Source organism: Dromiciops gliroides, chromosome 2 (genome assembly GCF_019393635.1).
Source record: "Dromiciops gliroides isolate mDroGli1 chromosome 2, mDroGli1.pri, whole genome shotgun sequence".
Lineage (NCBI taxonomy): Eukaryota > Metazoa > Chordata > Mammalia > Microbiotheria > Microbiotheriidae > Dromiciops > Dromiciops gliroides.
Window position 1 is genome coordinate 196,754,232 of NC_057862.1, and position 24,246 is coordinate 196,778,477.

At 39.5% G+C, this 24,246-nt stretch overlaps 1 non-coding gene across 1 annotated transcript; it reads left to right on the forward strand.

The window, feature by feature from the left end:
• The first annotated feature begins 16,841 nt into the window (after positions 1–16,841).
• LOC122744877 lies at positions 16,842–16,948 on the forward strand. Its single transcript, XR_006355214.1, has one exon. It is a non-coding gene; the product is annotated as a U6 spliceosomal RNA (small nuclear RNA).
• The last annotated feature ends 7,298 nt before the right edge of the window (positions 16,949–24,246 follow it).

Below are 24,246 nucleotides of genomic sequence, written 5' to 3' on the forward strand. Positions count from 1 at the left end.
TTTCACAGTTGAAGAAAATGAGGCAGACAGAAGTTAAGTGACTTGCTCAAGACCACACAGGTAGCAAATGTCTGAGGCCAGATTTGAACTCAGGAAGACAGGTGTTCCTGACACCAGGCCAGGCATTCTATCTAATGAGCCACCTTGCTGTCCCATTTGACAATTTGTCTTTCTTGCTGTTGTTGACATTTTTCAGTTGTGTCCAACTCTCTGTGATTCCATTTGGGGTTTTCTTGGCAAAGACACTCGAGTGGTTTGCCATTTCCTTCTCCAGCTTTCCCATTTTAAAGCTGAAAAAAAATGAGGCAGACAGAGGTTATGTGACTTGCCCAGGGTCACAGAGCTAGGAAGTATATGAGGATGGATTTGAACTCAGGTTTTCCTGATTCCAGGACCAACATTCTAGCCTCCACCTAGCTGTCTCAATTCTGAAAGAGATCATTGAAGAGATTATTGGTGAATCAGCAAAGGAAATACTGATTATAAAGAGTTAATCTGATTTTTATCAAGGACAGATCTTGCCAGACTAACCTTATTCTTTTTTTATCTTTTTCTTTTTGCCAGGGATATTGGGGGGGGCGGGGGAGAGGGATGCTGAAGTTATTATGTACCCAGATTTTACCAAAACAATTGAAAAAAAAATAGTTCCAAAAAGATGGAGAGGTGTAGACTGGATGGTTCTGGAATTGGTTGAGGGCCAGAGTCAAAGAGTAATTTGTTAATGGTTCTGTGTCTGCTTGGCACAATGTCTCAGGTGGAGTGTTTCAAGGATCTGCTTGTCTGGGCTGCTGTGCTGTTTGACATTCTTATCAGTGACTTGGAGGAAAGCATATGTGACTTGCTTATCGAATTTGCAGATGATACACAGCTGGGAGGGGTAGCTAAAACTCTGAATAATAGAGTTAAAATCCATAAGTATTTTTACAGGATGGAACATTGAGCTGAATTTAATAAAGTGCAATTGAAAAGGGATAAAGGCCACCTCTTGGACTTACATTTTTTTTTAATTACCCTAATAAGTGCAAGATAAAGAAGGCTTGGAAGATAGGCACTTTATTGACTGAAAAAGATCTGGTGATACTTAGTGCATCATAAAGTTAATGTGAGTCGGTCAATAAACATTTATTAAGCATCTACTTTGTTGTGGTTGTTCAGTTGAGTGAGACTCTTTGTGACCCCATTTGGGGTTTTCTTGGTAAAGATACAGGAGTGGCTAGGGGTAGCCAGGATAAAGCACCAGCCCTGGATTCAGGAAGACCCCAGTTCAAATCCGGCCTCAGACACTTGACACTTAATAGCCGTCACTTAACCCTCATTGCCCCCTCCCCCCCAAGATACTGGAATGGTGTGCCATTTCCTTCTCCAGCTCATTTTACAGATGAGGAAACTGAGGCAAACAGGGTTAAGTGACTTTCTCAGGGTCACACAGCTAGTATCTGAGGTCAAATTCTAACTTGGGAAGATGGGTCTTCCTGACTTCAGGCCTGGCACTCTATCCACTGTGACCTTAGGCTGAATGTCAAGAAAAGCTTCCTAACAATTAGAACTATCTTAAAATTAAATGGCTTGCCTCAAGAGGATGGTTACAGCTCTAACCTATACCCTAAAAGGAATATGAACATACCTACTAAATGGTCAGTTAGCCTCTGCTTAAACCCCTCAAAAGAGGAGAAAACCGTCCTCTTGAGGCAAGCCATTTAATTTATTATTTTAGCTGTAAAGGTCTTCTCCAACACTAAAATTCTCTGATTCTGTGAATTAAATTGAATGGTTCCTGGCAAAAGGTGGGGGACTACTAGGGCAGAGTGTTATATACCTGATCAGGTTCTATAGCTGATGTTTATACTTATTTGTTTTTCTTTGTTACAAGGAAAGAGTTAAATTTGTAGGGGAGAGGGCGAAGGTATTGTGAAGCTCAAATGAGATAATAAATATAAAGCACTTTGCAGACCTGAAAGTGCTATCATAAATGTCATTGTTATTATAATTTGCTGTTCAATTGTTTTTTCATTCCTGTCAACTCTTTGTGACCCCATTTGGGTCCACTGTACCACCTAGCTTCCCAATTATTATAGTAGCTAATAATAATAACAACAACAATAATAATATAGGTTACATTTATATAGTCCTTACTATGTGCCAGGCTCTTTGCATATAGTAATTTAGTAATAATTTTACAATTATTTATTGAGGATCAAATTAAAATTTGATCCTCACAACAACCCTGGGAAGTAGGTGCTATTTCCTTTGTATCTCCATTTTACAAATGAGGTTAAGTGACTTGCCCAGAGTCATACAAGTTAATAAGTATAGTACTTAGTGTAATAAGTGTAGTAAGTATAGAAAGGCTGCATTTTAATTCAGATCTAACTCCAGGGCCGGCATTCTATTCACTGTACTTGATGCCTATGATTATGATTACAATTAATTATTAGCCTAATTATTAGCCTACTGGGCCTCTAGTCTGGTGATGACTTCATTACCTGAGCCATCTACTACTCTCCTGCTGAGCTCAAGCAATGTTTATGAGTATTACAGGAGTATGAAGGCAAATATTTAATAAGTGGCTCTCCTGGGGAAAAATGCATGCATACACACTTTAAAGTTTAATCTGCATTATTAACACCTCCTTAGGTCTAGATAATCAACAAAACAATAATTCAAGTCTTGATCTGTAGTATTTCTGAGGTGCAAATGCTCACACTGAAAATTTAACAATGGGCCCTCTAGTCTGAGTTCATCTGAACTGGCTCCAGCACATGCTCCTATGAGAAAGTTTTTTTGCACTGTTTTGTTTTGTTTTCCATAGAAGGTAACAATTTTTAAAAAATGTGTGTGTGTGTGTTAAACTTGAGGGGAGAGGGAAGAAAAAAAGGGAAAAAGTTACATGATAACTTTATTGTATATTTAAAAGGAATAGCAAGTTGTACATAATAGATTTGCAGTTTCATGTACAATAATTTTTTTCTATTTTACTATGTTACAGTAATGCTTGTATTATTTCTGAAGTTCTGAATAAAACAAAATTTAAAAAAGAAAGTAAGCTCCTTGGGGGCAGGCAGTATTTTCTTGTATCAGTAATTAGCATAGTGCCTTCTACACAATAAATATTTAATAATATCATGTTGAATGGAATAATGTTTTTTAAACTATTTTTTCCAATTACTTGTAGGGAATTTTTAAACTTATTTTTTAATACAATATTGAGTGCCAAATTTTCTCCTTTCCTCTCTTTCTTTTCCCCTCCCTAAGCTGGTAAGCAATTTGATATGGGTTATATATGTGCAATTATGTAAAATGTATTTCCATATTAGTCATGTTGTGAAAGAAGAAACAGTTTGCAAAAAAATTAGTTTGCAAAAGGAAGAAATCACACACAAAAAATAAGTGAAAAAAGTATGCTTCGATCTGCATTTCAGACTCCATCATTCTTGCTCTGGATACAGATAGCATTTCCATAGTAGATCTTTTGGAATTGTATTGGATCATTGTTTTGCTGAGAAGAGTTAAGTCAATCATAGTTGGTCATCAAACAATGTTGCTGTTATTGTATATAATGTTCTCTTGGTTCTGCTCACTTTACTTCTCATCCTGTCATCTAAGTCTTTATAGGTTTTTCTGAAATCTACCTGCTCATTATTTCTTTTTTTTTCCTTTTTTGAAATTTTTTTCCTCATCATTTCTTTTGTTGTTGTTGTGGTGGTGGTGGTGGTGTTTTTTTTTTAGTGAGGCAATTGGGGTTAAGTGACTTGCCCAGGGTCACACAGCTAGTAAGTGTTAAGTGTCTGAGGCCGGATTTGAACTCAGGTCTTCCTGACTCCAGGACCAGTGTTCTATCCACTGCACCACCTAGCTGCCCTCATCATTTCTTTTGAATGGAATAATGTTGAATGAATTGGACTTAATGAATTGCCTTAGAGAGCAACAACAAAAATTAAATAGTTCCTTCTTGCCTAACAGCTGTAACTGTAGAGGAGGAGCCTGGTCAAGGTAAGCCAAGTTAGAAGGGTTGACTTTTGTTTTGCCATTGAAGTTGTCTCCCCACATAAGGGTGGTAGTGTAGTGTTTGACTAGTAGTCAGGGAAATTTGAGTTTGAAATCCTAATTAGAATTCTTACTAACTGAATGATCCTGGACAGGGTCACTTAATCTCTTTGGGCTCAGCATCCACATTTGGATAGCAGCCATCTTCTAAGATTAGTTGTGAGGATCAGATGAGATAATGTATGCCAAGCACTTGAATAAACCCTTAAAATTCTATATAAAGTTAGCTGGCATTATCCTCATCCTTATCGAATTTGAGGTTATCTTCTGGTATTGATAATGTCTCCCTGCTTAAGCTGTGAACTTCATTAAAAGCCATTTCAGGGGCAGGTAGGTGGCACAGTGGAAAAAGCACCAGCCCCTGATTCAGGAAGACCTGAGTTCAAATCCTGTCTCAGATACTTGACACTTAATAGCTAGTGTGACACTGGGCAAGTCACTTTAACCCTCATTGCCCCGCCAAAACAAACAAAAGCCATCTCATCCATGAGTTACATAGGTACATTGTTCCTCTCTCATGTGTTTGGCATATTTTGTTTTATATTTTAGACATTTGTGTATTTCTTAACTCTCTTAGTAGATAGTAAGCTTCTTGAGGACATGGACCATGTTTATATATATATACATACAAACATGTGTGTATGTATAGGTGGGTATATATGCATATATGTTGTATGTATGCATGCATGCATGTATCTCTTGTGGTATCCAGCCCAGTGCCCTACTTATAGTAGATATTTAACACAAAAATTTACAAACGTTTGCTGAATTTGTTTTTTTAAAGATTTTAAAAATAGATTTATATTTTAAATATATTTTATTCTTCCCCAATTATATGTCAAAACCATTTTTAACATGCATTAAAAATTTTTTTTGAGTTCCAAATTTTCTCTTTCTCTCACCTCCCCCTCTCTGAAATGGTAAGCAATTTGATGTAGGTTATACGTGTATGTTTGCTGAATTTGGATGGAAATTAAAGTGCGCCACTGTCTTACTTGGGCTTGGAGGTCTCTGCCCTTCTCCATGAGGATAGATTGTTAGTTATGGGCCAGGGACTGTCTTGTTTGCTTGTATTCATATTCCCAGGGTTCAGCACTGAGCCTGGCACAATAGTAAGGGCTTAATAAATGTTCTATCTTGATGAAGGTAATATGCCAACAAAATAGATCAATTGAAAACAGATTTTTTTAAAAAAAGTCATCTTTCGGGGCAGCTAGGTGGTGCAGTGGATAGAGCACCGGCCCTGGAGTCAGGAGGACCTGGGTTCAAATCCGGCCTCAGACACATAGTACTTACTAGCTGTGTGACCCTGGGCAAGTCACTTAACCCCAATTGCCTCACTAAAAAAAATAAATTAATAAAAATAAATTAAATTTAAAAAAGTCATCTTTCCACCCTGCTGCTTTAATTACTGGGTAAGGAGCAGGATGCCTGGCTGGATTGGGGAGGAGTGCAGAGGGTGAGGAAGTGGGAGGATGGCGAAAGGAGGAGATGACAGAGTTGAGCTGTCCTAGAGAGAGCTCTGTCTACAGCCCACAGGGCAGTGGAGATGGCCCCCAGGAAAGTAGACCCGCAACTGAAGCCTGTAGTCACGATGAATTCTTGCCATAGAGACATAAACTCAGCCCTCTTACATGTTCCTGTTGTGTATTTTTAGGGGCTTTGCAGGAGGGTGTGGGTTTCCTGAATCGTGAGGACTGCTGAGAATTTATAGTATGTATGGGCTGTTCTTATTTGATTTCAGGACTCATCAGTACTCACACCTGAGCAAGAGAGAGGAGAAAAACAAGGTTGTGGGGGAAGAGAGAGGGGGGTGGGGGGGGGAGGGGAGAGGAAAGTGAGAGAGAGGGGGTGGGGAGGAAAAAGGAGGGAAGAAGAGATGACATGGGAAAGAGGAGAGCTAGCAGAGGGAGAGAGACAGGGGAGGTGGGGGAAAGAGAGAGACAGAGACAAAGGGAGGGAGGAAGGGGAGGGGAGAGAGAAAGACAGGAAACAGAGACAGAGAGAGGGAGGGAGGGGGAGAGTGAGAGAAAGAAGAAGACAGGTCAGAGACAGAGAGACAGACAGAGACAGAGACAGAGAGAGGAAGATCCCCACCACCCTGGGATCTGACCTCCTCTGATGAGTGCGTGAGAGCCGAGGACAGAGTGTGTTGTCTGAAAGAATGCAGAACAAATAGCATACTTTGCACTGGCTGGCCGGCGCCATGCTGGGGAGGGGTTATGTAATAGTTCACTTCTGGAGCAAAAGGCACACCTTGCTTAGGGCCCATAGGACCACACCAAAAGCATTGATCTTTGACCCTACTCATTCTGCCCAGTTTATTATTTTAAACTAGGAGACTTGGGGCTCCTGGAAACAGGCCTGGAAGATCACAAAAGCCAAGGGATGCTTACTAGCTGTGTGACCCTGGGCAAGTCACTTAACCCTCATCCCCCCCGCCAAAAAAAAAAAAAAAAAAGCCAAGAGATGACTGACTTGTAAATTCCTAATGATAGGAACTAGCCAAATCAAAGCAAGAGATGGAAGCCATAGAGGGCTTGGCATGTGACATGTCCTTCTGGCTTGACTCTCTCCAACCTCCTTCTCTCTGTCTCTGTCTGTGTCTCTGTCTCTCTGTGTCCGTGTCTGTGTGTGTGTCTCTCTCTCTTCCTCTGTCTCTCTCTCTCTCCGTGTCTCTCTCTGCCTCTGTCTCTCTCCGTGTCTCTCTCTCTGCCTCTGTCTCTATCTCTCTCTGTGTCTCTGTCTCTCTCTGCCTGTCTATCTGTCTCTGTCTCTTTCACACACACACACACACACACACACACACACACACACACACACACACACTCGGGAATACAATGATCACCTTTATGCTGATGATTCCCTATCTAGCCCTAATCTCTCTTATTGATTTTAGACACACATTACTATTTGTCTGTCTGCTAGAAGGCTCCAGCTGAATGTCCTGTTCATCATCTCCAACTGTATTTTTTTCATTCTCATCAGTGATTTTTCATCAGTGAAAAGAGTATTCAGTGAGGAAGCTCCTTCTGTTTTTGCTGTTTTTTGGTCATGTCCAACTCTTCATGACCCCATTTGGGGTTTTCTTTTTTCTTTTCTTTCTTTTTTTTTTTTTAGCGAGGCAATTGGGATTAAGTGACTTGCCCAGGGTCACACAGCTAGTAAGTGTTAAGTGTCTGAGGCTGGATTTGAACTCAGGTACTCCTGACTCCAGGGCCAGTGCTCTATCCACTGTGCCACCTAGCCGCCCCCTGGGGTTTTCTTGGCAAAGATACTGGAGTGGTTTTTCATTTTCTTATCCTGCTCATTTTACAGATGAGGAAACTGAGGCATACAGGGTGAAGTGGCTTGCCCAGGGTTGCATAACTAGTAAGTCTGAGGTTGGATTTGAACTCAGGAAGATGAGTCTTCCTGACTCCGGGTCCAGCACTCTATCCACTGCCTACACCATCATTCTGCAATGTATAGTCTTGGAGAGTTTCTTGAGGGGACTGAGAAATTAAGTAATTTGTCCAGGTTCATGCAGCCAGTATGTGTCAGAGACAGGACGTGAACTCAGGTCTTCATCTGGCCAGTTCTCTGTCCATAATGCTATGCCACCTCTCTTCAAACTTAACCTATCCCAAATAGAAGTTATTTTCTTCCTCCCCAAACCTATTCATCATCTAAACTTCTCTATCTTGATTGAGGATATATCAATACAGTGTCCCCACTCTAGTCCATTCTCTACTCAGCTTCCAAAATGATCTTCCTAAAGCACAAGTCTGTCCATGTTCCGCATCCTCCCCCCCACCCCCACCCCCGCCCCCGCTCACTAAACTTCACTAACTCCCTGTTGCCTCCTGGATAAAATATGAAATCCTGTTTGGCTTTGAAAGTCCTTCACAAAACTGGCCCCTTCCCATCCTTCCAGTTCTCTTTAACTTTACTCCCCTCCACATACCCCATGATCTAGTGACACTGGTCCTTTTGCTTTTCCTTGCTTATGACACTCCATTTTCACCTGGCCATTCAGCTGTGCTGTTCATCTTTTGTTTTCTAAGAGGACCAGTGACATCTTGGGATGGCATCTTGGCTTTTGCATGAGTTGGGTTTAAGTGAGGCAGAGCTGCACAAAGTCATCAGCCTCACTCTCTCTTCCAGAGTCATTGAAGTCCAGTGGCAGGATAAAAGTCAAAAGGTGTATGGGGTACCCATGGAGGACTAGCCCCTCTGGTGTGAGGGCTTGTTGAGTCCTTTTCAGAGCTACTCACCCACTTTTGGTGTGCACCTGATTCACCCAAATCTCACCTGTGGCAGCAGTTTTTGTATCAGCCACTTCCTGGTCAAACCACCTCAGCAGATGGGCAAAGACGAGGCCATACAATCAGCTTTTCACTGGTTGTCCCCTGAGCATAGAATGTTCTCCCTCTTCATCTTGAATGGTTGTTTGCTGTGATGTGGCTAAAATTCTAGCTATACTGTCTAAAAATCTAATGAGTGGTCACCAATAAAATAGAAGCTTTAGCAAGAGTTTAGACTTTAAAGCATTTATTAAGGAGCATAAGAATTTGGTGAAGAAAGAAAAAGAGGCCTAGAAGCCTACATCTATCTATCTCAGGGAGCCAGCATTTCTAGTTCCACTCCCCACAAGGTCCTGGCAAAAGAGAGAGCCTCACCCCTTCTTCGTCCCACAAGCCTCCTGTCTAAACTGGAAACATCAAATGTCACTTCCTGAGGCCAAGGAATTGACCTTCCAAGCCACATGGCTTGTCCTCAGACACCTTCTCCTCATGGTGGAGCTTTCCTACAATGTCTCCCCAGCAGGGAGCATCACTCCAATTGTCACAACCTCTATTTAGGTTCCCTGGCTTCCTTCAAATATCAGTTCAAATATTATCTTCTTCTTCTTTTTTTTTTTTAGTGAGGCAGTTGGGGTTAAGTGACTTGCCCAGGGTCACACAGCTAGTAAGTGTTAAGTGTCTGAGGCCGGATTTGAACTCAGGTACTCCTGACTCTAGGGCCGGTGCTCTATCCACTGCGCCATCTAGCTGCCCCCATCTTCTTTTTTAAAATATTTTCCCCCAGTCACATGTAAAGACATTTTTTAGCATTCTTGTTTTTTGTTTTTGTTTTTGTTTTTGTTTTTTTTTCCTGCCAGACAATGAAGTTTAAGTGACTTTGCCCAGGGTCACACAGCTAAGTAAGTGTCAAGTGTCTGAGGTCAGATTTGAACTCAGGTCCTCCTGAATCCAGGGCTGCTGCTTTATCCACTGCACCACCTAGCTTCTCCCTACCCTGTATATATTTCATATGTAGAGATTTATTTTCATGTTGTCTCCATCATTAGAATGGGTGCTTCTTGAGAGCAGGGGTTATTACTCTTGTATCCCACCTACTTAGTCCAGTGTTTGGGCTTAATGAATGTTTGTTGACTTTTTCTTCCTAGTCATCCAAGTTCAACATCTCAGAGTCATCATGGACTTTTTTTTTTCTCCCTCACCCTCTACATCTAATCTCCCCATTCATCTGTCCACCATCTCTATCTAACTCCCCCTCAAAATTTCCTAGACTATTGTAGCAGTTTCCTATTTAATCTCCCTGCTTTCGTTTTCTTTCTCTCTTCTCTGATCTTTCCTTCAAATGACTTTCAAAATAATCTTCCTAAGACACAAATTGGACCATGCCACTCCCCTGCTCAAAACTCTGCAGTGGCTCCCTATTCCCTCTAGGTTAAAATACCAATTCCTCCATATGGCATTTTAAACCATCCACAATTGTCTCTAGTCCATTTTTCTAAACTTATTTCACACTAATTCTATAACCCTACATCCATTACTTGCATTCTACATTCCAGTCAAATTATATGATTAACCAGTACCTCAATTAAACATTCTACTAATTATCTCCATGCATTCACACAAGCCACCTTCCTCCTCCCAACTGTGTAATTTAAGATTCTAAATGTGTATTCTAATCTGTTCCCCCAGTTTTGGGGGAAACTGACTAAAATCACTGATAAAATGAGTTTAGGTTTTTAAGGGTTTATTGAAAAATAGAAAGAGAAAGATTGAGAACAGAATTCCAACAGCCTGGCATTCCTATCTTTCCTCAAATTTCCTGTGAAGTCCTCTGCCGCCACCACCACCATCAAGTCAGGAACCCAAAAGAGACAGAGCTCTCCGCGCAGGCCCTCTTTCCTCCTTCCTGTCTCCTCCCAGAAAATAGGAGGCGCCTCAAGTTGATTGACTGGTAGCCTTGATAGACAGCACCCATGAGCCAACATCACTTCCTGACGCCAAGGAAAAGCCACATGGCCTTGCCCTCTGAGGCATTTTCCTCATGGTGGAGCTTTCCTATAGTAAGTCTCCAGTAGGTGGCATCATTCTAATCATTACACTACCCCTACCACATCTGGAATGTACTTTGTTCTTATCTTTGTCTCTAACCCTCACCTATTCTCAAGGCTCAGCTCAGGTTTAAAAATCAGCTGGGATTAAAAACAAAGTCCTTGTTGTATCATTTAAAGGTCTCCACCATCTGGCTCCCATTGATCTTCCCAGGCATTCATGTTACTCCCATTCACAAATTTCCTTGCTGTTAGACTGGCTCCACTATATGTTCCCTGTACATGACATCCATCTCCTATGTGTGTGTTTTGGCATGAGTGGTCCCTCATAAATAGAATGCACTCCCTTCTCCTCTGTCCCTCTAAGAATCCCTAACCTCCTTCCAAGCACATCTCAGGCATCTGAGGCTTCTTTAATCTGCTCAGTTGCTGGCAATCCCCTCCCCCCCTCCTCGGGGCAATGAGGGTTAAGTGACTTGCCCAGGGTCACACAGCTAGTGTCAAGTGTCTGAAGCTGGATTTGAACTCAGGTCCTCCTGAATCCAGGGCTGGTCCTTTATCCACTGCACCACCTAGCTGCCCCCGGCAATTTCCTTTTGAAATTACTTTGTGTTACTTTTATATAAGAGATGTGTGAGTCTATGTAAGATAAATAATACCCTCATGGATTGTCAAAGTGTATAGATGTGGCTCCTCGCACAAGAGACTGATCTTTGCTTTGAGGGAATCAGAACAAAGGATGAAACTGGGTGCTTAGTCCTTCCCCAACCTATCTCCAAGGGTGGCTAGAAATATTTCTCACTGTCCCTTCAAAGACTGTTGGTCTAGGAGTATGATAGATTAAGGGGGAAAAAAGCTACTCCCTTGGTCACTCTTTTTTAAAATTTTAATTAATTAATTAATTAATTTTATGATAGAATTTTCCCCATTACATGTAAAAATTTTTTTTTCACATTGATTTTTTAAAACTTTGTGTTCCAAATTTTCTTCCTCCCTCCTTCCTCACCCCTCCCTAAGAAATCAAGCAATTCAATATAAGTCATAAATGTGCAGTCATACAAAACATCTTCACATTAGTTAGGTTGTAAAAGAAAACAGACAAAATAACTTTAGAAAGAGGAAATAACAAATAAAATTATACTTCAATCTGTATTCAGATACCATCAGTTCTTTCTCCGTTGATGGTTTGCATTTTTCATATGTCCTGCTCATTGTTTTTTTAGTTGGAATTTTTTTTTTATGGGGCAATGAGGGTTAAGTGACTTGCCCAGGGTCACACAGTTAGTAAGTGTCAAGTGTCTGAGGCTAGATTTGAACTTAGGTCCTCCTGAATCCAGGGCTGGTGCTTTATCCACTGTGCCACCTAGCTGCTCCCTCATTGTTTCCTTCACAATTACTATTGCTAACTGTATTACCCTCCATCCTATTCCCTTCCCTGGATATTTACTCTATTTTCTATCTTCTTTCACCCTATCCCTCCTCAAAAGTGTTTTGCTTTTTACTGCCTCCTCCCCCAATCTGCCCTCCCTTCACCTCTCTCTCCTTATCCCCTTCCCCTCCCATTTTCCCTCAGGGCAAAATATATTACTATACCCACTTGAGTGTGTATGTTATTTCTTCTTTGAGCCAATTTTGATGAGAGTAAGGCTCATTCACTCCCCTACTCTTTCCCCATTTTCCCTTCCACTCCATAAGGTTTTTCTCGTTTCTTTTATGTGAGCTACTTTACCACATTCTACCTCTCCCTTTCCCTTTCTTCCAGTGCATTCTTCTTACCCCTTAACTTTATTTTAAAGATGTCATCATGGGTCAGTTAGGTGACACAGTGGACAAAGCACCAGCCCTGGACCCAGGAGGCCCTGAGCCCAAATCTGGTCCCAGACATAAGCCACCCCACTCTGCCTGCCCCACCAAAAACCAGGATAAACAAAAATAAATGCTTTATAGATATTATCCCTTCATATTCAATTGACACCTGTGCCTTCTGTCTAAGTAAATTCCTTTCAGCCCTAATACTGAGAAAGTTATTTTGAGTTGGAAGTATTATCTTCCCATGTAGGAATGTAAACAGTTTAACCTTTTAATATCCCTCATGATTTCTTTTTCCTGTTTACCTTTTTATGCTTCTCTAGGGTCTTGTATTTGAAAGTCTAATTTTCTATTCAGTTCAGGTCTTTTCATCACGACTGACTGAAAGCCTTCTTTTTCATTGAAGTCCCATTTTCCCCCTGAAAGATTATACTAAGTTTTGCTGGGTAGGTGATTTTTTTTGTTTTTTGTTTTGTTTTTGTTTTTGGTGAGGCAATGAGGATTAAGTGACTTGCCCAGGGTCACACAGCTAGTAAGTGTCAAGTGTCTGAGGCCAGATTTGAACTCAGGTACTCCTGAATCCAGGACCAGTACTTTATCCACTGCACCACCTAGCTGCCCCTCGGCAGGTGATTTTTGCTTGTAATCCCAGTTCCCTTCCCCTCCGGAATATCATATTCCATGCCCTCTGGTCCTTTAATGTAGAAGCTGCAAGATCTTGTGTTATCCTGACTGTAGCTCCACAGTATTTGAATTCCTTTTTTTAGCTGCTTGCAATATTTTCTTGTTGACCTGGGATCTCTGGAATTTGGCTATAATATTCCTGGAAGTTTTCCTTTTGGGGTCTCTGTTTGTTTTTTGTGGGACAATGAGGGTTAAATGACTTTTCCACAGCTAGTAAGTGTCAAGTGTCTGAGGCTGAATTTGAACTCAGGTCCTCCTGAATCCAGGGCCAGTGCTTTATCCACTGCGCCACCTAGCTGTCCTCTTGGGATCTCTTTCTGGAGGTGATCGGTGGATTCTTTCAATTTCTATTTTACCTTCTGCTTCTAGAATATCAAGGCAATTTTCCCTGACAATTTCTTGGAAGATGATGGCTAAGCTCTTATTTTGATAATGGTTTTTAGGTAGTCCAGTGATTTTCGAATTATCTCTCCTGGATTTATTTTCTAGGTCAGCTGTTTTTCCAAGGAGATATTTCATGTTGCCCTCTATTTTTTTATTCATTTGGATTTGCTTTATTGTGTCTTGATTTCTTATAAAGTCATTAGCTTCTATATGGTCTATCCTATCCTAATTCTTAAGCAATGATTTTCTTCAGAGAGTTTATGTACCTCCTTTTCCATTTGGCCAATTTAGCTTTTCAAGCTGTTGACTTTTTTTTTCTTGACTCTCCTGCATCACTTTCATTTCTCTTTCTATTTTTTCCTCTACCCCTCTTACTGTTCCTTCTAGTTTTCTTACTTTATAAAAGTCCTCAAAGTCCTTTTGGAGTTCTTCCATGGCCTGAGGCCAATTCATATTTTTCTTGGAAGCTTTCGATGTAGGAGCTTTGACTTTGTTATTATCTTCTTCTGAGTGTGTATTTTGATCTACCGTGCTGGCAAAGAAACTTTTGATGGTCTGCTGCTTTCTCTGCTTGCTCATCTTGGTAGCGTATTTCTTGGCTTTTAACTCCTTCTTAATGTGTAGTGCTGCTTCTAGGATGTACTGTCCCAAGCTACAGGGGGTCCCAGGTGGTACAATTAGGCTCATTCTTAGCCCACCTGCCCTGTAAGTAACCACGGCCTACTTGCTCTTTAACCTGGAAGCAGAAATCTGATTCTCTATGGTCAGAAGCTTGGAGTGCCTGTGCCCCTCCCCCACTGAGCCAATGCCTGCTGCTTGAGTTGGCTTACTGTTTCAGAATATGGACGCTCCACCTTAGCTCCAGCAGAGACTGTAGCTATTTCCCCCAGTCAACTGCTGGACTCCCTTACTGGTCCATGAGCCAAGTTTCAGAAGAAGCCGCAGATGCTGAAGATTACGAGGCCCTGGTGATGCGGCTTGCCTGAGGCTGGATCTGCACCATGCACTGAGCTCCTCTCTCATCCTGAACAGCAGATGATCCCAACCTGTCTTTGGCTGGAAAATAGTTTCATTCCATTCTTCTGTGGGTTTTGCTGCTCCAGGAATTGTCTTATGGCATTTTTTTTTGAGGTATGTGGATGAATTTGTCGGGAGCACAGAGAGTCACAGCCTTTCCTCTGCTATCTTGGCTCTGCCCCACCCCCCCCCTCCCCTGGTCACTCTTAAATGGGACAATATCTCTAAGTTTAAAATCGCCAGTCTAGCTCTTTCCCAACAAACATTGCTGCACAAAAGACCATCATAAATAGTAAATAGAAAGTAAACCCATATATCCAAGCCAAAACAACAACACCACAAATGGAAACAGAAGTTATATAGATTAAAATATAAAGAAAATACACAAGAGTAAATGAGGTCTTGACACTTACTAGCTGTGTGACCTTGGGCAAGTCACTTAACCCTCATTGCCCCACACAAAAAAAAAAAGTAAATGAGGTCTTTAGAAGGGAATAAGGTAAGATCTCAAATGAAACCAAAAGAGAGGATCCAATCTCACTCAAGGAGTTTTCTCTCTGAAGTCTGTAAGGATGCAAGCTGCAAATTAGGGACATGCTTGAGGAACTGGCTTCTTCTGTATACAGGTGACTCCCAAAGTCTCTTCATCTCTTTTCTTCAGAGTCTCCTTTATACATGGATCTCTCTTCAGAAGAGTCTCTGGAATCATATGTATCTCTCCCAAGAAGCTCTGGTCACAAGTCCATTGCTTACACAAGCATACCACTGCCTCAGCATTCTCTCCATCAATATGGAGTCAAAACTCCTTCTAGTAAGCTCAGTTATATTTATAGAGTCTTCCCCTTCCTTAAAAAAGTAATTCATTCCTAGAAAAACCCTATAATCTCCCTCAGTGGCATCTAGATTTTCTAGAATACTAATTTCTGTCACTGACAAATTCATTACTTAGCCTCCCAGTAGGCCCTACTTAAATTGACAGACCGACCATGCTCTACCTCCCCATCTAATCTCTCTGGCCAACTATTCCCAGGCTTTTAAGTCTCTGCTGATAGCTGCCATTGCCTGATCTCCACCCATTTTCAGAGTGAGGATTTGTGAGTTGGAAGAGCTGTACCAGAAAAGCAAAATTGTTTGAGTTCTTAAGTGGGGGGAGGGAGGGAGGGGGGAAGAGAATTTGGAACACAAAGTTTTAAAAATCGATGTGAAAATTTGTTTATACATGTAACTTGGGGAAAATTCTAAATAAACAAACAAGCAGATAAGTAAGTAAATAAACAAATAAATATTTTTAAAACCCTGCAAGAATGAATTCTCATAAATCAGAAATTTAAGTATTTTATTTTTTATTTTTTTAATCAGTGAAAATCTACCTTCCTCTCCCTCCTATCCCCCACCCCAATTGAGAAAGAAGAAAAAAAAAACCCTTTATAAACATGTACAGTGAACCAAAAAAAGAAACCTGTATTTTCCAGATCCCCAAACAAACCAATCAACCCAGAAACCTCATTCTATTCTCTGAGTCCTTCACCTGTGTATCAGAAGCCGGGTAGCATGTTTCATTGTGAGTCCTCTGGAATCATGGTTGGTCATTACTTTGAGCAGAGATCCTAAGTCTCTCAAAGTTGTTTGTCTTTTCAGCATTGTTAAATAAATTGCATACATTTATATTTATATAAATTGTATAAATTCTTCTCTTGGTTAAGTTCCCTCTAATGTGCATCAGTTCATAAAAGTCTTCTCAGCTTTCTTTGAAACCATTCCCTTCATCACTTCTCAGAGCATAATATTCTATAAGATGATTTTTTCAGCCTTTCCTCATTTGATGAGCACTCTTTCAGATCTTCATTCTTTTCCACCACAAACAGAGCTATAAATATTTTTTCACATGCTTAGTTAAAATGTGTTTTCTTTAAGGTGATTCCCTCCTTAAGTGATGACCAAAGTCCCACAGGTAATAAGCATTAGAGGTAGGATTTGAACTCATATCCTGTGTTCTTCCCACTGTATTATAGGTAACAAATTGCTTATCTTTGTTATTGTTTTTGAGTTGTTTTTCAGTGTGTCTGACAGACCCATTTTCGGGTTTTCTTGGCAAAGATATTGAAATGGTTTGCCATTTCCTTCTCCAGCCCATTTTACAAATGAAGAAACTAGGCAAACAGGGTTAAGTGACTTGCCCAGGGTCACACAGCTAGTGAGTGTCTGAGGAAGGATCTGAACTCAGGAAGATGAGTCTTTCTGACTCCAGGCTCAGCACTCTATCCACTTTGCCACCTAGCTGCCCTATCCTTGTTATAGATAACAAATTACACCATTTGATTTTCCTAGGCCTCAATTCCCTCTTATGTAAAATTAGGGAGTTAGATTGTATGGCTTGAGCTCCCTTACAACTCAAAATCTATTAACCTATGGTTTGTAGAATATAAACTGCCTGAAGGCAAGAACTGTTTTTGCTTTTTCTTTGGCTTCCTTATGCTAAGCAAAGTTCCAGGCATATGGTAATTGCATAATAAATGCTTGTCGGTTGATCATTAACAAAATTAATAATAACTGACATTTAAAACCATCTACTGTGCTTGCTTCGGCAGCACATATACTAAAATTGGAACGATACAGAGAAGATTAGCATGGCCCCCGCACCAGGATGACACACAAATTCTTGAAGCATTAAAACCATCGACTATACTGTTTCCAAACTTATCTCAAAATATTCCCTTCATGTTCTTTATTTATATTCTAAGCAAATTGTTTTTTCGATTTTTCTTTGGCCCTCTTGGCTTTTTTCCATCTCACTCTAATGGAGAAACCCTCTCCAATGCCTAGTACCAGTTGGTTTAACTCACATATCTACCTACTGAAATCCTTCCCTTTATTTAAAGCCCATAGGGCAGATAGATAGGTGGCACAGTGGATAGAGTTCCATGCTGAGAATCAGGAAGACTCCTCTTCCCGAATTCAAATCTGTCTCCAGATACTTACTAGCTGTGTAACTTTGGGCAAGTCACTTAACTCTGTTTGCCTCAGTTTCCTCATCTATAAAATGAACTGGAGAAGGAAATGGCAAACCACTCCAGTATCTTTACCAAGAAAACCCCAAAATGGGTCACGGAGAATTAGATGTGGCTGAAAATGACTGAACAATAATTCAAAACCCAGGTCAGGTTCTGTCTCCTCCAGGAGAACTTTCCTTATCCTAACCAACTGAAAAATTCCTCCCTTTAATCAATTAATCTGCAAGTATCTTAAGCATCTAATACATGCCAAGAATGTTGACAACATGAAGAAATCAAAACAATCCCTGCCCTAAAGGAGTTTACATTTTAATTCCTCTAACCACTGCCATCACTTTTTTGTTTTGTTTTGTTTTGTTTTTTGTTTGTTTGTTTGTTTTGCAGGGCAATGGGGGTTAAGTGACTTGCCCAGGGTCACATAGCTAGTAAGTGTAAAGTGTCTGAGGCTGGATTTAAACTCAGGTACTCCTGACTCCAGGGCCAGTGCTCTATCCACTGTGTCACCTAGCCGCCCCCTGCCATCACTTTTTATAACTTCTCCTATGTACAAAATCATTTTTACAAGTTGTATTGCCATTTTTGCATACATGGGTCATCATTCCCTCCCCTAACCCCCAACCAATAGACCATGAACTCCTTCAAGGCAGGAACTATACTGTGTAGTTTTTCATCTGTGTCTCTCCATTCTCTTACATTTGATGGTTCCTTTTTTCTGTTTGTTTTTACATTTCTATTTAAAGTTTTGAGTTTCAAAATCTATCTCTCCCTCCCTCCCCTATCCCCTCCCTGAGATGGTAAGCAATCAAATATAGGTTATACATGTGCAATTATGTAAAACATTTCCATATTAGTCATTTTGTACAAGAAGACTCAAAAAAAAAGAAAAAAAAGTAAAAATAATAGCATGCTTTAGTGTGTAGTCAAACAATATCAGTTCTTTTCTGGAGGTGGATATTATGCTCATCATTAGTCTTTTGGGATTGTCTTGGATCATTGTACTGCTGAGAATAGCTAAGCCATTCACAATTCTTCATTGAACAGTATTGCAATTATTGTCTACAACATTCTCTTGATTCTGTTCACTTCCCTTTGCATGAGTTCATATAAGTCTTCCCAGATTTTTTCTGAAATCCACCTGCCCATCATTTCTTATAGCACAATAATATTCCATTACAATCATATACTTGGCTTGTTTAGCCATTCCCCAATTGATGGCCGTCCCTCAATTTCCAATTCTTAGCTACCACAAAAAAGAACTGCTATAAAGAAATAGGTCCTTTTCCTTTTTTGGGGGGGTGGGGGGAGGATGTCTTTGGGATATAAAGCTAGCACTGGTTCTGCTGGATCCAAGAATATGCACAGTTTTATAGCCTTTTGGGCATAGTTCCAAATTGCTCTCCAGAATGGTTGGATCAGTTTACAACTCCACCAATAGTGCATTAGCATCCCAGTTTTCCCATATCCTTTTCAATATCCAACATTTTCCTTTTTTGTCATATTAGCCAATCTGATGGGTGTGAGGTGATACCTCAGAGTTGTTTTAATTTGAATTTCTCTAATCAATAGTGATTTAGATGGGGGCAGCTAGGTGGCGCAATGGATAGAGCACTGGCCCTGGAGTCAGGAGTACGTGAGTTCAAATCCGGCCTCAGACACTTAACACTTACTAGCTGTGTGGCCCTCGGCAAGTCACATAACCCCAATTGCCTCACTAAAAAAAAAAAAAAAAAAAAAAATTTGTTTAGGGGCAGCTAGGTGGCACAGTGAATAAAGCACTGGCCCTGGATTCAGGAGTACCTGGGTTCAAATCCGGCCTCAGACACTTAACACTTACTGGCTGTGTGACCCTAGGCAAGTCACTTAACCCCAATTGCCTCACTAAAAAAAAAAAATAGTGATTTAGAAGAATTTTATATGACTATAGATAGCTTTGATTTCTTTGTCTGAAAATTGCCTGTTTCTATCCTTTGATCATTTATCAATTGGAGAATGACTTGTATTTTTATAAATTTGACTCAGTTCTCTATATGTTTGAGAAATGAGACCTTTATCAGATAGTTACATAATTGCCCCCCCCAGTTTTCTGTTTTCCTTATAATTTTGATTTCATTAGTTTTGCTTGTGTGCAAACTTTATAATTTTATATAATCAAAATTATCTATTTTATATTTTGCAATGCTCTCTATACCTTCTTTGGTCCTAAATTCTTCCCTTATCCATAACCCTAACAGATAAACTATTCTATATTTTCTTAATTTGCTTATGATATCTCCCTTTATGTATCAATCATGTACCTATTTTGACCTTATCTTGGTGTATATAGTGTGAGATGTTGCTCTATACCTAGTTTCAGAATGGCACCTTTTTGTTTGTTTGTTTGTTTTGGTTTTGGTTTTGTTTTTTTTTGCAGGGCAATGAAGGTTAAGTGGCTTGTCTAGGGTCACACAGCTATTAAGTGTCAAGTGTCCCAGGCTGTATTTGAACTCAGGTCCTCCTGAATCCAGGGCCAGTGCTTTATCCACTGCGCCACCTAGCTGCCCCCTTTTTGTTTTTGTTTAGAATGGCTCTTTTTTTTTTACATGAAAAAGATAGCATGAAATTATCCCATTGCTTTTCTGGTCTTGGGAGAGAAGAGATTCAGCTCCTTGGATAGAGTTAGGTTTTCAGGGATTCTACATTCATTGCCTTTAAAATTGTTGTTGTTATTTTTAAAAGACATCAAATTCAAAGCAACATTGTTTATATAACATCTTAAAGGAAATATTTACCCTAAATAAGGGGCTTAAAGGAAGCCAAAGAGGTCAATAGTCACAGTGGAGGAAGGAGAGTATTCCAGGCACGGGGGACAGAGGGAGAAAATGCTTGGAGCTGGGAGATGAAGTGTCTTTTTCATGAAAAAGTCTGAAGGTCAGTGTCACTTGATTGAAGAATACATGTTGGGGAATAAGAAGGTAGGAGAGTGTTAAGTTATGAAGGGCTTTGAATACCAAATAGGGCATTTCATATTTGCTCCTGGAGATAATAGGGAGCCACTGGAGGTTACTGAGTTGGGGTTAGAGATAAGGTAACATGATCAGTCCTGCATTTTTAACTATTTCTTCCTCCTGAGGTTTTTGGTGCTTTTAGACTTTTTCTCTTATAGTTCTCTCATTCACTTTGACAGGGGTTTACCCCTGAGGCTGGACCTCCTAGACAGCTAGGACTTTTACCATATTGGGAAATTCACTTTTCATTAGCCTTAGGTCTCTGCTCCAAATAATTCCTGTTGGGACAAGAACACCCCCAGCTAGATGCCACTTCCCTTTCCTACAGGTTCTGTGTAGATGCACATTCTAGAGATGGATCAGCTCATTAACAGAAGCTATTGAGAGCAATCTCCTTTGGGCCATTTCTTTCTCAGTAACCCATTCCCTTTTGCCCATTTAATCAGTCCATCCTATAGTAAGGTTCAAAGTCACATCTCATATAGTTGTCCAGTTTCTGAAACATCCTTTGATGCATTCCTGTGGTCCTCTGGAGATCTCTACTATTAGGCATATTGGAATGAGTGGGGCTTCAGAGCAGCTTCTAGTAGATTTTTTTCTCCAATTCAGATCACTTACAGAGATCCCCCTTTCTGTAAAAATCTCTGACAAAATAGATCTTAATACAATTATAGTTTGCTATGACAATAACTAGGTCAGGTAGGGATCTATTAACAGAACACTTTTTAAAATAGGAGGATGACCCCTGATATACAATTGAATTAATTTAAAAGTTGTCAAAATACTTGTAATTGTAACAGAAAGTCCTGGGATAGGATGTATAAATACATCAAGTAGTTGATTTCAAGATAGTATAGATCAAATAAGTTGTTCATAATAAAAGATATTTGCCTTTCAAGATATGATCAATATCCAGGTGATAATAATAAACCCAAATCAAACTGGCTTTTTCATTCAGGTAACACAAGATATTCTAACATTGTTTTATTCAAACCAAAACTGAAGAGGTTTCTGTTTTAGCTTTAATAATTAGTAGAACAGGGGCAGCTAGGTGGCGCAGTGGATAGAGCACTGGCCCTGGAGTCAGGAGTACCTGAGTTGGAATGCGGCCTCAGACACTTAACACTTACTAGCTGTGTGACCCTGGGCAAGTCACTTAACCCCAACTGACCCGCCAAAAAAACAAAACAAAACAAACAAACAAAAAACAACAGTTTAGTCCCATAAACTGTTCTATCAATACCCATTTATTCTCTTTTTTTTTTTTTTGGTGTGAGGCAATTGGGGTTAAGTGACTTGCCCAGGGTCACACAGCTAGTAAGTATCAAGTGTCTGAGGCCGGATTTGAACTCAGGTCTTCCTGAATCCAGGGCCAGTGCTCTATCCACTGTGCCATCTAGCTGCCCCTAATACCCATTTATTCTCACATTAATTTTAGGAGGGCTAAAATTTTAGGCTAAATAGCTCAAATTTTATACCTATATCTTTTTATATCAGATGTACTTCAGGATTAACCTATAAAAGAAGGATTTAATATTGTATTCATACTGATAACCTGCCATGATTGTAGAAATTTGCCATAGAAAGAAAATAGGGACATTATAGAGTAGGAGAAAATGCTTCCCTAATTTCATGTCAGTTCCAGGCTAGAGTCATATAGACAGTCAATTTTATTGAACCAGCCTTAAAAGGTGGGATATTTTTCATTCAAGAGGAAATATATTGGGAAAATCAAGTCAGGAAAATCCTATCCTTGGCTCATACCAAGAGTCATTCTCTCATCCTTCCCCATGAGAATGCCACCTGTAATTTATGGACGTCAACCCCATAGGGTTACTGGCATCATGGATCATTGATTGGCCTAATAGGATTTCTTGCTGATCATACCTGGAATCAGACTCAGGAATAAAATCAATTTGGTCTAACAACCAAATCAATTCCTTTAAATTTTTCAGCACAAATTTTACTGTGTTTTAATTTATCTAAACAATTGATTTAAACTACAGCAGTATTAAATTTCACTTACCTTTGGTTGCTTTCTGATTTAAAAACAAGTTTTTACTTTTCTACAGCCGCTTTGGGATTCACCTTCAGTCTGGGATCCCTAATCAGGACTTGCTTGGTGCCCTCAGGTCGGTTGTTTAAAAGCAGTAAATGAGAGAACAATAAATATCCAATTCTACCCACTTTTATTCTTTTCTGAAGATGGTCTAAAATTTTCTTGTTCTGCCTTCTGATAATAAAATTTACTTTCTACAATAAACTTATTTAAACTTTAAGTATAGTTTTTTTTCTTTTCTTTTTTTTTTTTGGTGAGGCAATCAGGGTTAAGTGACTTGCCCAGGGTCACACAGCTAGTATCAAGTGTCTGAGGCTGTATTTGAACTTAGGTCCTCCTGACTCCAAGTCAGTACTCTATCCACTGCGCCACCTAGCTGCCCCAAGTACAGTTTTTAAGTATACCTTTATTTTACACTAAAATTAAAACCAATTTCACAGATTGATAACTCAAAACCTTAGACTTAGAGATTGGCTAATTGAAACTTCTTTGGGTTTAGCGAATGTGTTTCTTTTTAAATTCTGAGTTGTGGAATTACTTAAACTCAAAAGAGTTTTAATCTAATTTCTTCTATACTATTCCTTAAGTTTTTCTTATTTTAACACTTCCCTGAATTCCTATTTCACTTAATCTCTCCTGAACATATCTCATGATTAATAAAACATTTCTTAAAATCCAAACTATGAACTTGAAATCAATCCCTAGACCATTTTTTTTGTTTTAGTGAGGCAATTGGGGTTAAGTGACTTGCCCAGGGTCACACAGCTAGTAAGTGTTAAGTGTCTGAGGCTGGATTTGAACTCAGGTACTCCTGACTCCAGGGCCAGTGCTCTATCCACTGCACCACCTAGCCACCCCTATCCCTAGACCATTTTAAAGGTCCCTTTAAGGAATTACTGATTTGGGATTTTAAAAATTATTTCATTAAACTCTAGAGTTTACTAGTACCCCATAAACTCATCTAGATTGTAATTTAGAAGTGAAAGAAATTAATTATTCCTTTGTTCACAAATTTGGTTTCCAATCAGTTTTTGTATCTTAGTTCTCAATTCATTTTTGTATCTATCTTTCATCTCAGCAATCTCCGACGTGGTTGGTTATAGTGTTGGAAAGAGAGAGAAAAGAGATGTGTCTTCTTTTTTTAGGCTTTTTGAAAGTTTACTTTTTAACAGTCTGTATCTTTTGGTTGATCACACCAAAAGAAAAGGCACAGGTAATACAACTGTTAGCTATGGGTTTGCATAAAACACAAATAGCATAGCATAGACAAAACAGATACTTATTTCCCATTCTCTTAAAGGTTTTCCTAATTTTATAAGGTTCCTTTCTATCTAAAGTAAGGAAACTACTATTCCTAAACTTACTTTCACCATTTACAAAACACACACAGAACATATAACATGATGCAACATTAAATCAGACCTGGACTTCTAGGTTTTTCTCTAGATTTTGAAATCAGGATCTTCCCTTTCTCCTTCTTTATTAAGTATAGAACATATGACTATCCTGTGGCTGGGGTCTTGCTGTCAGCCTAAAAAAATTCTTCTGTTTCCTAATTATGTTAATGCTTTTAGAATCTTATCAATTAAAGAATATAATTTAGTAACAATACAAAATTGCTTTAGTCTCATTTGTTAATTGAGTTCACCCATTTAAAGTGTACTTTGTATTTAGAACAAATCCCTAATAGATAGAAGAGCTGGTCAAAGTTCCATTCCTCTAGACTTTTTGCCAAAGTATAATCTCAGGAAGCAAAACTGAGCCTGATGAAGGATTTAGCAATATCAATAGTTCATTTGTTCTAAACTGGGACCTAATCTACAGAATTTATAACCACTATCTCAATGGAATCATATTAAATCAGATTGAAACTCTTTTGATCTTAAGTAATTCCACAACTCAGAATTTAAAAAGAAACACATT